We start from the raw sequence: 15,756 nt of genomic DNA on the forward strand, positions 1-15,756 counted from the left end.
TTCAGACCCAGGATAGGCCTCTGGCAGGTATGTGTCAATGTTTTCTGCCCTTCGCACTCAGCCAGGTATTTGCATACAATGTTACCAGCGGAAGTAGTAGTCTCCGGAGAGGCTGCCGCATGTCAGCAAGCTTCACCTGGCCAGGGTCCGCCGGTGATGTAGCTACCCCATCAGTCACTACTCTCTAGACCTTCCAGATAAACTACCAGATCTTGTCTGCCCATGGGCAACCAGTAGAGCCAGAGGCCTTCCCCCTTTGCTCTTTGGTCTCTAGGCACTCTATCAGGCACTCCAAGCTGTGAAGTGACTCAGGGGGAGAAGGAAGAGATTTCAGAGAATGAACACATCCAGAGAGAGACAGAGAGAGGCAAGAGATGCTGAGTGGGGATGCCTTGCGTAGTGATATCCTCAGGAAAGTGGGAAAGAGGTACCTGGCCTGCTCTGCCAATGCCCTGCACCAGTCCGCACCAGGGGCTCCCCTGTGCCTGCGTAGGCTTTCCCAGGGTGTGCTCAAATCCTGTGGCCACTAGGTGTCATAGGTCATAATGGAGGGCCCTGTGTCATCTGCCTGGCGGGCCAGATCTCTGCCATTGGCTCAGTCTTGTCACCGGGCCCATCATACGCTCCGCCTACTCTTCCGGTGGTGGGACTGTCTCCATGGTGATGGCAAAGGAGCCTTAGTCCCGCCCACCTGGCCTTGACTTCACCTAGCTGGCCTGCTGACCCTCACTCAGACCTCTGTGTTGATAAAAATTAATGTCGGCCAGTGCCCAGGTGTCAGCATCTGGGATAAAGGATTCCGGACCTTGCCTGGGGCAGAAGGCAGCCTAGGTCAGCTGGTACCTGGAAGTCTAGTGACTCGTGGCACTGCTGCCAGTGACAGACAAATGGTGACTCCCACACTCACATATCCCCTGGTGGCAGAATGATAGTGATGGGTGGAGAAACATGGCTCCGGAGCACTCGCGCAATGGGGCACCGGCCAAAGGCCAGGGCCAGTAGTGGACGTCGCGGAGCTGAATGGCGAGCCAGTGAAGGGCCCAAGGATTCCTCTTGTATGTGGGAAACATGTCATCCGGGTCCCCACGTCCATAAACCACTGGATTGCTGGGGCCCAGGATGCCAGGATTTCGGCCTTGCCTTCGCAGCCCGGCCACATAGGCAGCCTTCCACCGGAGGCGGGGATATGTAGACAGCAAAAATGTGGAAAATGGCAGTGTCTCCTCGATTTCTCTGGCATCGGCCTTTTTGAGCGGCATGCTTTTTTCCTAGTAGGATGAGGCACCGACGGAGAAAGGCAGGATTATGTGTGCAGGAAAGGTATGTGCTGAGAAGGTGACAAGGTTGAGACCAGGTTGGGATCTTTAGTCCCAGGAAGGGCCCCTCGCAGGTGTGGGTCAATGTTCTGTGCCCATCCCACTTGGCGTGGGGAGGTTTACACCATACAAAGCAGCAGCGGAATTATTCTTCCCCCAGAGGTTGCATGTGCCCACAAGCTCCACCTGGCCAGGGTCCGCCCCTACCGTATTGCCCATGTCGATCAACAGAAGCTGAGAGCTTCCAGAGAGACTAACTGCTATTCTCTAGCCACGGGGAAGCGGTACAGCCAGAAGCCTCCCCTGTTTCATCTCCAGGTTCCCTCTCAGGCCCCTCATAGTTGTGATGTGTCTCAGGGGTAGAAAAAAGAGATTTCTTTAAAAGAACACATACAAAGAGGGGCCATAGATGCTGAGGAAGGGCGCCTTGCCTACTGATATCGTAGCGTAAGTGGAAAAGAGGTACCTGCCTGCTGTCCCAGTATGTCGAACGTGTCCACATCAGGGGTTGCCTACTGTGAAGTTATTCCCTGGGTGCCCTCGATTTTGTGGCCAAGGACAGAAGGGGCCGTTGCGTGTCCGTGGGTAAAATGGAGGGCTCTGCGGAACCGGCCGGTTAGGCTGGACCTCTCCTATTGGCTCAGAGTTTGTGACCCGTCCCCGTCAGAAGTTCCGGCCAGCCTTGCGGTGGCTGTCTCCATGGTGATTGGGAAGGAAGCCTTAGGCCCCGCACTCAGCTTTCACCTGGCCCACCTGGCCTCTTTACCCTCATCTAGACCGCTGTGTAGATGAAAGAAAGGATGTCGGCCAGTGACCACGTGTCCTCATTTCCTTTGAAGGATTAAGCTCCTTGCCTGGGCAGAAGACAGCCAAGGTCAGCCTGAGCCTAGAAACCTAGTGACCTGTGACACTGCAGACAGTGATAGATGTTGATGTCCACGCTCAGGTATCCGCAGGTGGCGGATCGAGAGTGGTCGGAGGTGTAGTGTAACTAGAGGTGACACACTGACAAGGGCACGGGCCAAAGGTCGGGAAAAATAGCTGAGGTCGTGGAGCTCTAGCGGAGCCAGTCTAGGGCCGAGGCCTCCCTCCTGTACGTGGCAAAGAGGTGATCCGTATGCCGCCATGCGCAGCCTCTGGACTGCTGGGGCCCTGGATGCCCGGATTTCGGCCTTGTCTTCGGAGAAGTGACGCACATGCAGTATGCCACCGGAGGCTGTGGCCCAGCAGAGGGCAAAATCTTGAAAATGCGGGCTTCAGTTGACTTTACCTGTGCTCTCCTTTGGCTGAGTGCCATCGTGTGTTTCCTAGCAGGAGAAGGCATTCGTGGAGAGAGGCGGATTCCCTGTGTGCAGGCAAAGTGTGTGCTGAGATGATGAGTTGCTGGAGACCGGGGTGGACTCTTCAGACCCAGGATAGGCCTCTGGCAGGTATGTGTCAATGTTTTCTGCCCTTCGCACTCAGCCAGGTATTTGCATACAATGTTACCAGCGGAAGTAGTAGTCTCCGGAGAGGCTGCCGCATGTCAGCAAGCTTCACCTGGCCAGGGTCCGCCGGTGATGTAGCTACCCCATCAGTCACTACTCTCTAGACCTTCCAGATAAACTACCAGATCTTGTCTGCCCATGGGCAACCAGTAGAGCCAGAGGCCTTCCCCCTTTGCTCTTTGGTCTCTAGGCACTCTATCAGGCACTCCAAGCTGTGAAGTGACTCAGGGGGAGAAGGAAGAGATTTCAGAGAATGAACACATCCAGAGAGAGACAGAGAGAGGCAAGAGATGCTGAGTGGGGATGCCTTGCGTAGTGATATCCTCAGGAAAGTGGGAAAGAGGTACCTGGCCTGCTCTGCCAATGCCCTGCACCAGTCCGCACCAGGGGCTCCCCTGTGCCTGCGTAGGCTTTCCCAGGGTGTGCTCAAATCCTGTGGCCACTAGGTGTCATAGGTCATAATGGAGGGCCCTGTGTCATCTGCCTGGCGGGCCAGATCTCTGCCATTGGCTCAGTCTTGTCACCGGGCCCATCATACGCTCCGCCTACTCTTCCGGTGGTGGGACTGTCTCCATGGTGATGGCAAAGGAGCCTTAGTCCCGCCCACCTGGCCTTGACTTCACCTAGCTGGCCTGCTGACCCTCACTCAGACCTCTGTGTTGATAAAAATTAATGTCGGCCAGTGCCCAGGTGTCAGCATCTGGGATAAAGGATTCCGGACCTTGCCTGGGGCAGAAGGCAGCCTAGGTCAGCTGGTACCTGGAAGTCTAGTGACTCGTGGCACTGCTGCCAGTGACAGACAAATGGTGACTCCCACACTCACATATCCCCTGGTGGCAGAATGATAGTGATGGGTGGAGAAACATGGCTCCGGAGCACTCGCGCAATGGGGCACCGGCCAAAGGCCAGGGCCAGTAGTGGACGTCGCGGAGCTGAATGGCGAGCCAGTGAAGGGCCCAAGGATTCCTCTTGTATGTGGGAAACATGTCATCCGGGTCCCCACGTCCATAAACCACTGGATTGCTGGGGCCCAGGATGCCAGGATTTCGGCCTTGCCTTCGCAGCCCGGCCACATAGGCAGCCTTCCACCGGAGGCGGGGATATGTAGACAGCAAAAATGTGGAAAATGGCAGTGTCTCCTCGATTTCTCTGGCATCGGCCTTTTTGAGCGGCATGCTTTTTTCCTAGTAGGATGAGGCACCGACGGAGAAAGGCAGGATTATGTGTGCAGGAAAGGTATGTGCTGAGAAGGTGACAAGGTTGAGACCAGGTTGGGATCTTTAGTCCCAGGAAGGGCCCCTCGCAGGTGTGGGTCAATGTTCTGTGCCCATCCCACTTGGCGTGGGGAGGTTTACACCATACAAAGCAGCAGCGGAATTATTCTTCCCCCAGAGGTTGCATGTGCCCACAAGCTCCACCTGGCCAGGGTCCGCCCCTACCGTATTGCCCATGTCGATCAACAGAAGCTGAGAGCTTCCAGAGAGACTAACTGCTATTCTCTAGCCACGGGGAAGCGGTACAGCCAGAAGCCTCCCCTGTTTCATCTCCAGGTTCCCTCTCAGGCCCCTCATAGTTGTGATGTGTCTCAGGGGTAGAAAAAAGAGATTTCTTTAAAAGAACACATACAAAGAGGGGCCATAGATGCTGAGGAAGGGCGCCTTGCCTACTGATATCGTAGCGTAAGTGGAAAAGAGGTACCTGCCTGCTGTCCCAGTATGTCGAACGTGTCCACATCAGGGGTTGCCTACTGTGAAGTTATTCCCTGGGTGCCCTCGATTTTGTGGCCAAGGACAGAAGGGGCCGTTGCGTGTCCGTGGGTAAAATGGAGGGCTCTGCGGAACCGGCCGGTTAGGCTGGACCTCTCCTATTGGCTCAGAGTTTGTGACCCGTCCCCGTCAGAAGTTCCGGCCAGCCTTGCGGTGGCTGTCTCCATGGTGATTGGGAAGGAAGCCTTAGGCCCCGCACTCAGCTTTCACCTGGCCCACCTGGCCTCTTTACCCTCATCTAGACCTCTGTGTAGATGAAAGAAAGGATGTCGGCCAGTGGCCACGCGTCCTCATTTCCTTTGAAGGATTAAGCTCCTTGCCTGGGCAGAAGACAGCCAAGGTCAGCCTGAGCCTAGAAACCTAGTGACCTGTGACACTGCAGACAGTGATAGATGTTGATGTCCACGCTCAGGTATCCGCAGGTGGCGGATCGAGAGTGGTCGGAGGTGTAGTGTAACTAGAGGTGACACACTCACAAGGGCACGGGCCAAAGGTCGGGAAAAATAGCTGAGGTCGTGGAGCTCTAGCGGAGCCAGTCTAGGGCCGAGGCCTCCCTCCTGTACGTGGCAAAGAGGTGATCCGTATGCCGCCATGCGCAGCCTCTGGACTGCTGGGGCCCTGGATGCCCGGATTTCGGCCTTGTCTTCGGAGAAGTGACGCACATGCAGTATGCCACCGGAGGCTGTGGCCCAGCAGAGGGCAAAATCTTGAAAATGCGGGCTTCAGTTGACTTTACCTGTGCTCTCCTTTGGCTGAGTGCCATCGTGTGTTTCCTAGCAGGAGAAGGCATTCGTGGAGAGAGGCGGATTCCCTGTGTGCAGGCAAAGTGTGTGCTGAGATGATGAGTTGCTGGAGACCGGGGTGGACTCTTCAGACCCAGGATAGGCCTCTGGCAGGTATGTGTCAATGTTTTCTGCCCTTCGCACTCAGCCAGGTATTTGCATACAATGTTACCAGCGGAAGTAGTAGTCTCCGGAGAGGCTGCCGCATGTCAGCAAGCTTCACCTGGCCAGGGTCCGCCGGTGATGTAGCTACCCCATCAGTCACTACTCTCTAGACCTTCCAGATAAACTACCAGATCTTGTCTGCCCATGGGCAACCAGTAGAGCCAGAGGCCTTCCCCCTTTGCTCTTTGGTCTCTAGGCACTCTATCAGGCACTCCAAGCTGTGAAGTGACTCAGGGGGAGAAGGAAGAGATTTCAGAGAATGAACACATCCAGAGAGAGACAGAGAGAGGCAAGAGATGCTGAGTGGGGATGCCTTGCGTAGTGATATCCTCAGGAAAGTGGGAAAGAGGTACCTGGCCTGCTCTGCCAATGCCCTGAACCAGTCCGCACCAGGGGCTCCCCTGTGCCTGCGTAGGCTTTCCCAGGGTGTGCTCAAATCCTGTGGCCACTAGGTGTCATAGGTCATAATGGAGGGCCCTGTGTCATCTGCCTGGCGGGCCAGATCTCTGCCATTGGCTCAGTCTTGTCACCGGGCCCATCATACGCTCCGCCTACTCTTCCGGTGGTGGGACTGTCTCCATGGTGATGGCAAAGGAGCCTTAGTCCCGCCCACCTGGCCTTGACTTCACCTAGCTGGCCTGCTGACCCTCACTCAGACCTCTGTGTTGATAAAAATTAATGTCGGCCAGTGCCCAGGTGTCAGCATCTGGGATAAAGGATTCCGGACCTTGCCTGGGGCAGAAGGCAGCCTAGGTCAGCTGGTACCTGGAAGTCTAGTGACTCGTGGCACTGCTGCCAGTGACAGACAAATGGTGACTCCCACACTCACATATCCCCTGGTGGCAGAATGATAGTGATGGGTGGAGAAACATGGCTCCGGAGCACTCGCGCAATGGGGCACCGGCCAAAGGCCAGGGCCAGTAGTGGACGTCGCGGAGCTGAATGGCGAGCCAGTGAAGGGCCCAAGGATTCCTCTTGTATGTGGGAAACATGTCATCCGGGTCCCCACGTCCATAAACCACTGGATTGCTGGGGCCCAGGATGCCAGGATTTCGGCCTTGCCTTCGCAGCCCGGCCACATAGGCAGCCTTCCACCGGAGGCGGGGATATGTAGACAGCAAAAATGTGGAAAATGGCAGTGTCTCCTCGATTTCTCTGGCATCGGCCTTTTTGAGCGGCATGCTTTTTTCCTAGTAGGATGAGGCACCGACGGAGAAAGGCAGGATTATGTGTGCAGGAAAGGTATGTGCTGAGAAGGTGACAAGGTTGAGACCAGGTTGGGATCTTTAGTCCCAGGAAGGGCCCCTCGCAGGTGTGGGTCAATGTTCTGTGCCCATCCCACTTGGCGTGGGGAGGTTTACACCATACAAAGCAGCAGCGGAATTATTCTTCCCCCAGAGGTTGCATGTGCCCACAAGCTCCACCTGGCCAGGGTCCGCCCCTACCGTATTGCCCATGTCGATCAACAGAAGCTGAGAGCTTCCAGAGAGACTAACTGCTATTCTCTAGCCACGGGGAAGCGGTACAGCCAGAAGCCTCCCCTGTTTCATCTCCAGGTTCCCTCTCAGGCCCCTCGTAGTTGTGATGTGTCTCAGGGGTAGAAAAAAGAGATTTCTTTAAAAGAACACATACAAAGAGGGGCCATAGATGCTGAGGAAGGGCGCCTTGCCTACTGATATCGTAGCGTAAGTGGAAAAGAGGTACCTGCCTGCTGTCCCAGTATGTCGAACGTGTCCACATCAGGGGTTGCCTACTGTGAAGTTATTCCCTGGGTGCCCTCGATTTTGTGGCCAAGGACAGAAGGGGCCGTTGCGTGTCCGTGGGTAAAATGGAGGGCTCTGCGGAACCGGCCGGTTAGGCTGGACCTCTCCTATTGGCTCAGAGTTTGTGACCCGTCCCCGTCAGAAGTTCCGGCCAGCCTTGCGGTGGCTGTCTCCATGGTGATTGGGAAGGAAGCCTTAGGCCCCGCACTCAGCTTTCACCTGGCCCACCTGGCCTCTTTACCCTCATCTAGACCGCTGTGTAGATGAAAGAAAGGATGTCGGCCAGTGACCACGCGTCCTCATTTCCTTTGAAGGATTAAGCTCCTTGCCTGGGCAGAAGACAGCCAAGGTCAGCCTGAGCCTAGAAACCTAGTGACCTGTGACACTGCAGACAGTGATAGATGTTGATGTCCACGCTCAGGTATCCGCAGGTGGCGGATCGAGAGTGGTCGGAGGTGTAGTGTAACTAGAGGTGACACACTCACAAGGGCACGGGCCAAAGGTCGGGAAAAATAGCTGAGGTCGTGGAGCTCTAGCGGAGCCAGTCTAGGGCCGAGGCCTCCCTCCTGTACGTGGCAAAGAGGTGATCCGTATGCCGCCATGCGCAGCCTCTGGACTGCTGGGGCCCTGGATGCCCGGATTTCGGCCTTGTCTTCGGAGAAGTGACGCACATGCAGTATGCCACCGGAGGCTGTGGCCCAGCAGAGGGCAAAATCTTGAAAATGCGGGCTTCAGTTGACTTTACCTGTGCTCTCCTTTGGCTGAGTGCCATCGTGTGTTTCCTAGCAGGAGAAGGCATTCGTGGAGAGAGGCGGATTCCCTGTGTGCAGGCAAAGTGTGTGCTGAGATGATGAGTTGCTGGAGACCGGGGTGGACTCTTCAGACCCAGGATAGGCCTCTGGCAGGTATGTGTCAATGTTTTCTGCCCTTCGCACTCAGCCAGGTATTTGCATACAATGTTACCAGCGGAAGTAGTAGTCTCCGGAGAGGCTGCCGCATGTCAGCAAGCTTCACCTGGCCAGGGTCCGCCGGTGATGTAGCTACCCCATCAGTCACTACTCTCTAGACCTTCCAGATAAACTACCAGATCTTGTCTGCCCATGGGCAACCAGTAGAGCCAGAGGCCTTCCCCCTTTGCTCTTTGGTCTCTAGGCACTCTATCAGGCACTCCAAGCTGTGAAGTGACTCAGGGGGAGAAGGAAGAGATTTCAGAGAATGAACACATCCAGAGAGAGACAGAGAGAGGCAAGAGATGCTGAGTGGGGATGCCTTGCGTAGTGATATCCTCAGGAAAGTGGGAAAGAGGTACCTGGCCTGCTCTGCCAATGCCCTGCACCAGTCCGCACCAGGGGCTCCCCTGTGCCTGCGTAGGCTTTCCCAGGGTGTGCTCAAATCCTGTGGCCACTAGGTGTCATAGGTCATAATGGAGGGCCCTGTGTCATCTGCCTGGCGGGCCAGATCTCTGCCATTGGCTCAGTCTTGTCACCGGGCCCATCATACGCTCCGCCTACTCTTCCGGTGGTGGGACTGTCTCCATGGTGATGGCAAAGGAGCCTTAGTCCCGCCCACCTGGCCTTGACTTCACCTAGCTGGCCTGCTGACCCTCACTCAGACCTCTGTGTTGATAAAAATTAATGTCGGCCAGTGCCCAGGTGTCAGCATCTGGGATAAAGGATTCCGGACCTTGCCTGGGGCAGAAGGCAGCCTAGGTCAGCTGGTACCTGGAAGTCTAGTGACTCGTGGCACTGCTGCCAGTGACAGACAAATGGTGACTCCCACACTCACATATCCCCTGGTGGCAGAATGATAGTGATGGGTGGAGAAACATGGCTCCGGAGCACTCGCGCAATGGGGCACCGGCCAAAGGCCAGGGCCAGTAGTGGACGTCGCGGAGCTGAATGGCGAGCCAGTGAAGGGCCCAAGGATTCCTCTTGTATGTGGGAAACATGTCATCCGGGTCCCCACGTCCATAAACCACTGGATTGCTGGGGCCCAGGATGCCAGGATTTCGGCCTTGCCTTCGCAGCCCGGCCACATAGGCAGCCTTCCACCGGAGGCGGGGATATGTAGACAGCAAAAATGTGGAAAATGGCAGTGTCTCCTCGATTTCTCTGGCATCGGCCTTTTTGAGCGGCATGCTTTTTTCCTAGTAGGATGAGGCACCGACGGAGAAAGGCAGGATTATGTGTGCAGGAAAGGTATGTGCTGAGAAGGTGACAAGGTTGAGACCAGGTTGGGATCTTTAGTCCCAGGAAGGGCCCCTCGCAGGTGTGGGTCAATGTTCTGTGCCCATCCCACTTGGCGTGGGGAGGTTTACACCATACAAAGCAGCAGCGGAATTATTCTTCCCCCAGAGGTTGCATGTGCCCACAAGCTCCACCTGGCCAGGGTCCGCCCCTACCGTATTGCCCATGTCGATCAACAGAAGCTGAGAGCTTCCAGAGAGACTAACTGCTATTCTCTAGCCACGGGGAAGCGGTACAGCCAGAAGCCTCCCCTGTTTCATCTCCAGGTTCCCTCTCAGGCCCCTCATAGTTGTGATGTGTCTCAGGGGTAGAAAAAAGAGATTTCTTTAAAAGAACACATACAAAGAGGGGCCATAGATGCTGAGGAAGGGCGCCTTGCCTACTGATATCGTAGCGTAAGTGGAAAAGAGGTACCTGCCTGCTGTCCCAGTATGTCGAACGTGTCCACATCAGGGGTTGCCTACTGTGAAGTTATTCCCTGGGTGCCCTCGATTTTGTGGCCAAGGACAGAAGGGGCCGTTGCGTGTCCGTGGGTAAAATGGAGGGCTCTGCGGAACCGGCCGGTTAGGCTGGACCTCTCCTATTGGCTCAGAGTTTGTGACCCGTCCCCGTCAGAAGTTCCGGCCAGCCTTGCGGTGGCTGTCTCCATGGTGATTGGGAAGGAAGCCTTAGGCCCCGCACTCAGCTTTCACCTGGCCCACCTGGCCTCTTTACCCTCATCTAGACCTCTGTGTAGATGAAAGAAAGGATGTCGGCCAGTGGCCACGCGTCCTCATTTCCTTTGAAGGATTAAGCTCCTTGCCTGGGCAGAAGACAGCCAAGGTCAGCCTGAGCCTAGAAACCTAGTGACCTGTGACACTGCAGACAGTGATAGATGTTGATGTCCACGCTCAGGTATCCGCAGGTGGCGGATCGAGAGTGGTCGGAGGTGTAGTGTAACTAGAGGTGACACACTCACAAGGGCACGGGCCAAAGGTCGGGAAAAATAGCTGAGGTCGTGGAGCTCTAGCGGAGCCAGTCTAGGGCCGAGGCCTCCCTCCTGTACGTGGCAAAGAGGTGATCCGTATGCCGCCATGCGCAGCCTCTGGACTGCTGGGGCCCTGGATGCCCGGATTTCGGCCTTGTCTTCGGAGAAGTGACGCACATGCAGTATGCCACCGGAGGCTGTGGCCCAGCAGAGGGCAAAATCTTGAAAATGCGGGCTTCAGTTGACTTTACCTGTGCTCTCCTTTGGCTGAGTGCCATCGTGTGTTTCCTAGCAGGAGAAGGCATTCGTGGAGAGAGGCGGATTCCCTGTGTGCAGGCAAAGTGTGTGCTGAGATGATGAGTTGCTGGAGACCGGGGTGGACTCTTCAGACCCAGGATAGGCCTCTGGCAGGTATGTGTCAATGTTTTCTGCCCTTCGCACTCAGCCAGGTATTTGCATACAATGTTACCAGCGGAAGTAGTAGTCTCCGGAGAGGCTGCCGCATGTCAGCAAGCTTCACCTGGCCAGGGTCCGCCGGTGATGTAGCTACCCCATCAGTCACTACTCTCTAGACCTTCCAGATAAACTACCAGATCTTGTGTGCCCATGGGCAACCAGTAGAGCCAGAGGCCTTCCCCCTTTGCTCTTTGGTCTCTAGGCACTCTATCAGGCACTCCAAGCTGTGAAGTGACTCAGGGGGAGAAGGAAGAGATTTCAGAGAATGAACACATCCAGAGAGAGACAGAGAGAGGCAAGAGATGCTGAGTGGGGATGCCTTGCGTAGTGATATCCTCAGGAAAGTGGGAAAGAGGTACCTGGCCTGCTCTGCCAATGCCCTGCACCAGTCCGCACCAGGGGCTCCCCTGTGCCTGCGTAGGCTTTCCCAGGGTGTGCTCAAATCCTGTGGCCACTAGGTGTCATAGGTCATAATGGAGGGCCCTGTGTCATCTGCCTGGCGGGCCAGATCTCTGCCATTGGCTCAGTCTTGTCACCGGGCCCATCATACGCTCCGCCTACTCTTCCGGTGGTGGGACTGTCTCCATGGTGATGGCAAAGGAGCCTTAGTCCCGCCCACCTGGCCTTGACTTCACCTAGCTGGCCTGCTGACCCTCACTCAGACCTCTGTGTTGATAAAAATTAATGTCGGCCAGTGCCCAGGTGTCAGCATCTGGGATAAAGGATTCCGGACCTTGCCTGGGGCAGAAGGCAGCCTAGGTCAGCTGGTACCTGGAAGTCTAGTGACTCGTGGCACTGCTGCCAGTGACAGACAAATGGTGACTCCCACACTCACATATCCCCTGGTGGCAGAATGATAGTGATGGGTGGAGAAACATGGCTCCGGAGCACTCGCGCAATGGGGCACCGGCCAAAGGCCAGGGCCAGTAGTGGACGTCGCGGAGCTGAATGGCGAGCCAGTGAAGGGCCCAAGGATTCCTCTTGTATGTGGGAAACATGTCATCCGGGTCCCCACGTCCATAAACCACTGGATTGCTGGGGCCCAGGATGCCAGGATTTCGGCCTTGCCTTCGCAGCCCGGCCACATAGGCAGCCTTCCACCGGAGGCGGGGATATGTAGACAGCAAAAATGTGGAAAATGGCAGTGTCTCCTCGATTTCTCTGGCATCGGCCTTTTTGAGCGGCATGCTTTTTTCCTAGTAGGATGAGGCACCGACGGAGAAAGGCAGGATTATGTGTGCAGGAAAGGTATGTGCTGAGAAGGTGACAAGGTTGAGACCAGGTTGGGATCTTTAGTCCCAGGAAGGGCCCCTCGCAGGTGTGGGTCAATGTTCTGTGCCCATCCCACTTGGCGTGGGGAGGTTTACACCATACAAAGCAGCAGCGGAATTATTCTTCCCCCAGAGGTTGCATGTGCCCACAAGCTCCACCTGGCCAGGGTCCGCCCCTACCGTATTGCCCATGTCGATCAACAGAAGCTGAGAGCTTCCAGAGAGACTAACTGCTATTCTCTAGCCACGGGGAAGCGGTACAGCCAGAAGCCTCCCCTGTTTCATCTCCAGGTTCCCTCTCAGGCCCCTCATAGTTGTGATGTGTCTCAGGGGTAGAAAAAAGAGATTTCTTAAAAAGAACACATACAAAGAGGGGCCATAGATGCTGAGGAAGGGCGCCTTGCCTACTGATATCGTAGCGTAAGTGGAAAAGAGGTACCTGCCTGCTGTCCCAGTATGTCGAACGTGTCCACATCAGGGGTTGCCTACTGTGAAGTTATTCCCTGGGTGCCCTCGATTTTGTGGCCAAGGACAGAAGGGGCCGTTGCGTGTCCATGGGTAAAATGGAGGGCTCTGCGGAACCGGCCGGTTAGGCTGGACCTCTCCTATTGGCTCAGAGTTTGTGACCCGTCCCCGTCAGAAGTTCCGGCCAGCCTTGCGGTGGCTGTCTCCATGGTGATTGGGAAGGAAGCCTTAGGCCCCGCACTCAGCTTTCACCTGGCCCACCTGGCCTCTTTACCCTCATCTAGACCGCTGTGTAGATGAAAGAAAGGATGTCGGCCAGTGACCACGTGTCCTCATTTCCTTTGAAGGATTAAGCTCCTTGCCTGGGCAGAAGACAGCCAAGGTCAGCCTGAGCCTAGAAACCTAGTGACCTGTGACACTGCAGACAGTGATAGATGTTGATGTCCACGCTCAGGTATCCGCAGGTGGCGGATCGAGAGTGGTCGGAGGTGTAGTGTAACTAGAGGTGACACACTGACAAGGGCACGGGCCAAAGGTCGGGAAAAATAGCTGAGGTCGTGGAGCTCTAGCGGAGCCAGTCTAGGGCCGAGGCCTCCCTCCTGTACGTGGCAAAGAGGTGATCCGTATGCCGCCATGCGCAGCCTCTGGACTGCTGGGGCCCTGGATGCCCGGATTTCGGCCTTGTCTTCGGAGAAGTGACGCACATGCAGTATGCCACCGGAGGCTGTGGCCCAGCAGAGGGCAAAATCTTGAAAATGCGGGCTTCAGTTGACTTTACCTGTGCTCTCCTTTGGCTGAGTGCCATCGTGTGTTTCCTAGCAGGAGAAGGCATTCGTGGAGAGAGGCGGATTCCCTGTGTGCAGGCAAAGTGTGTGCTGAGATGATGAGTTGCTGGAGACCGGGGTGGACTCTTCAGACCCAGGATAGGCCTCTGGCAGGTATGTGTCAATGTTTTCTGCCCTTCGCACTCAGCCAGGTATTTGCATACAATGTTACCAGCGGAAGTAGTAGTCTCCGGAGAGGCTGCCGCATGTCAGCAAGCTTCACCTGGCCAGGGTCCGCCGGTGATGTAGCTACCCCATCAGTCACTACTCTCTAGACCTTCCAGATAAACTACCAGATCTTGTGTGCCCATGGGCAACCAGTAGAGCCAGAGGCCTTCCCCCTTTGCTCTTTGGTCTCTAGGCACTCTATCAGGCACTCCAAGCTGTGAAGTGACTCAGGGGGAGAAGGAAGAGATTTCAGAGAATGAACACATCCAGAGAGAGACAGAGAGAGGCAAGAGATGCTGAGTGGGGATGCCTTGCGTAGTGATATCCTCAGGAAAGTGGGAAAGAGGTACCTGGCCTGCTCTGCCAATGCCCTGCACCAGTCCGCACCAGGGGCTCCCCTGTGCCTGCGTAGGCTTTCCCAGGGTGTGCTCAAATCCTGTGGCCACTAGGTGTCATAGGTCATAATGGAGGGCCCTGTGTCATCTGCCTGGCGGGCCAGATCTCTGCCATTGGCTCAGTCTTGTCACCGGGCCCATCATACGCTCCGCCTACTCTTCCGGTGGTGGGACTGTCTCCATGGTGATGGCAAAGGAGCCTTAGTCCCGCCCACCTGGCCTTGACTTCACCTAGCTGGCCTGCTGACCCTCACTCAGACCTCTGTGTTGATAAAAATTAATGTCGGCCAGTGCCCAGGTGTCAGCATCTGGGATAAAGGATTCCGGACCTTGCCTGGGGCAGAAGGCAGCCTAGGTCAGCTGGTACCTGGAAGTCTAGTGACTCGTGGCACTGCTGCCAGTGACAGACAAATGGTGACTCCCACACTCACATATCCCCTGGTGGCAGAATGATAGTGATGGGTGGAGAAACATGGCTCCGGAGCACTCGCGCAATGGGGCACCGGCCAAAGGCCAGGGCCAGTAGTGGACGTCGCGGAGCTGAATGGCGAGCCAGTGAAGGGCCCAAGGATTCCTCTTGTATGTGGGAAACATGTCATCCGGGTCCCCACGTCCATAAACCACTGGATTGCTGGGGCCCAGGATGCCAGGATTTCGGCCTTGCCTTCGCAGCCCGGCCACATAGGCAGCCTTCCACCGGAGGCGGGGATATGTAGACAGCAAAAATGTGGAAAATGGCAGTGTCTCCTCGATTTCTCTGGCATCGGCCTTTTTGAGCGGCATGCTTTTTTCCTAGTAGGATGAGGCACCGACGGAGAAAGGCAGGATTATGTGTGCAGGAAAGGTATGTGCTGAGAAGGTGACAAGGTTGAGACCAGGTTGGGATCTTTAGTCCCAGGAAGGGCCCCTCGCAGGTGTGGGTCAATGTTCTGTGCCCATCCCACTTGGCGTGGGGAGGTTTACACCATACAAAGCAGCAGCGGAATTATTCTTCCCCCAGAGGTTGCATGTGCCCACAAGCTCCACCTGGCCAGGGTCCGCCCCTACCGTATTGCCCATGTCGATCAACAGAAGCTGAGAGCTTCCAGAGAGACTAACTGCTATTCTCTAGCCACGGGGAAGCGGTACAGCCAGAAGCCTCCCCTGTTTCATCTCCAGGTTCCCTCTCAGGCCCCTCATAGTTGTGATGTGTCTCAGGGGTAGAAAAAAGAGATTTCTTTAAAAGAACACATACAAAGAGGGGCCATAGATGCTGAGGAAGGGCGCCTTGCCTACTGATATCGTAGCGTAAGTGGAAAAGAGGTACCTGCCTGCTGTCCCAGTATGTCGAACGTGTCCACATCAGGGGTTGCCTACTGTGAAGTTATTCCCTGGGTGCCCTCGATTTTGTGGCCAAGGACAGAAGGGGCCGTTGCGTGTCCGTGGGTAAAATGGAGGGCTCTGCGGAACCGGCCGGTTAGGCTGGACCTCTCCTATTGGCTCAGAGTTTGTGACCCGTCCCCGTCAGAAGTTCCGGCCAGCCTTGCGGTGGCTGTCTCCATGGTGATTGGGAAGGAAGCCTTAGGCCCCGCACTCAGCTTTCACCTGGCCCACCTGGCCTCTTTACCCTCATCTAGACCTCTGTGTAGATGAAAGAAAGGATGTCGGCCAGTGGCCACGCGTCCTCATTTCCTTTGAAGGATTAA

The sequence above is a fragment of the Loxodonta africana genome, unplaced genomic scaffold, assembly GCF_030014295.1.
Source record: "Loxodonta africana isolate mLoxAfr1 unplaced genomic scaffold, mLoxAfr1.hap2 scaffold_92, whole genome shotgun sequence".
Lineage (NCBI taxonomy): Eukaryota > Metazoa > Chordata > Mammalia > Proboscidea > Elephantidae > Loxodonta > Loxodonta africana.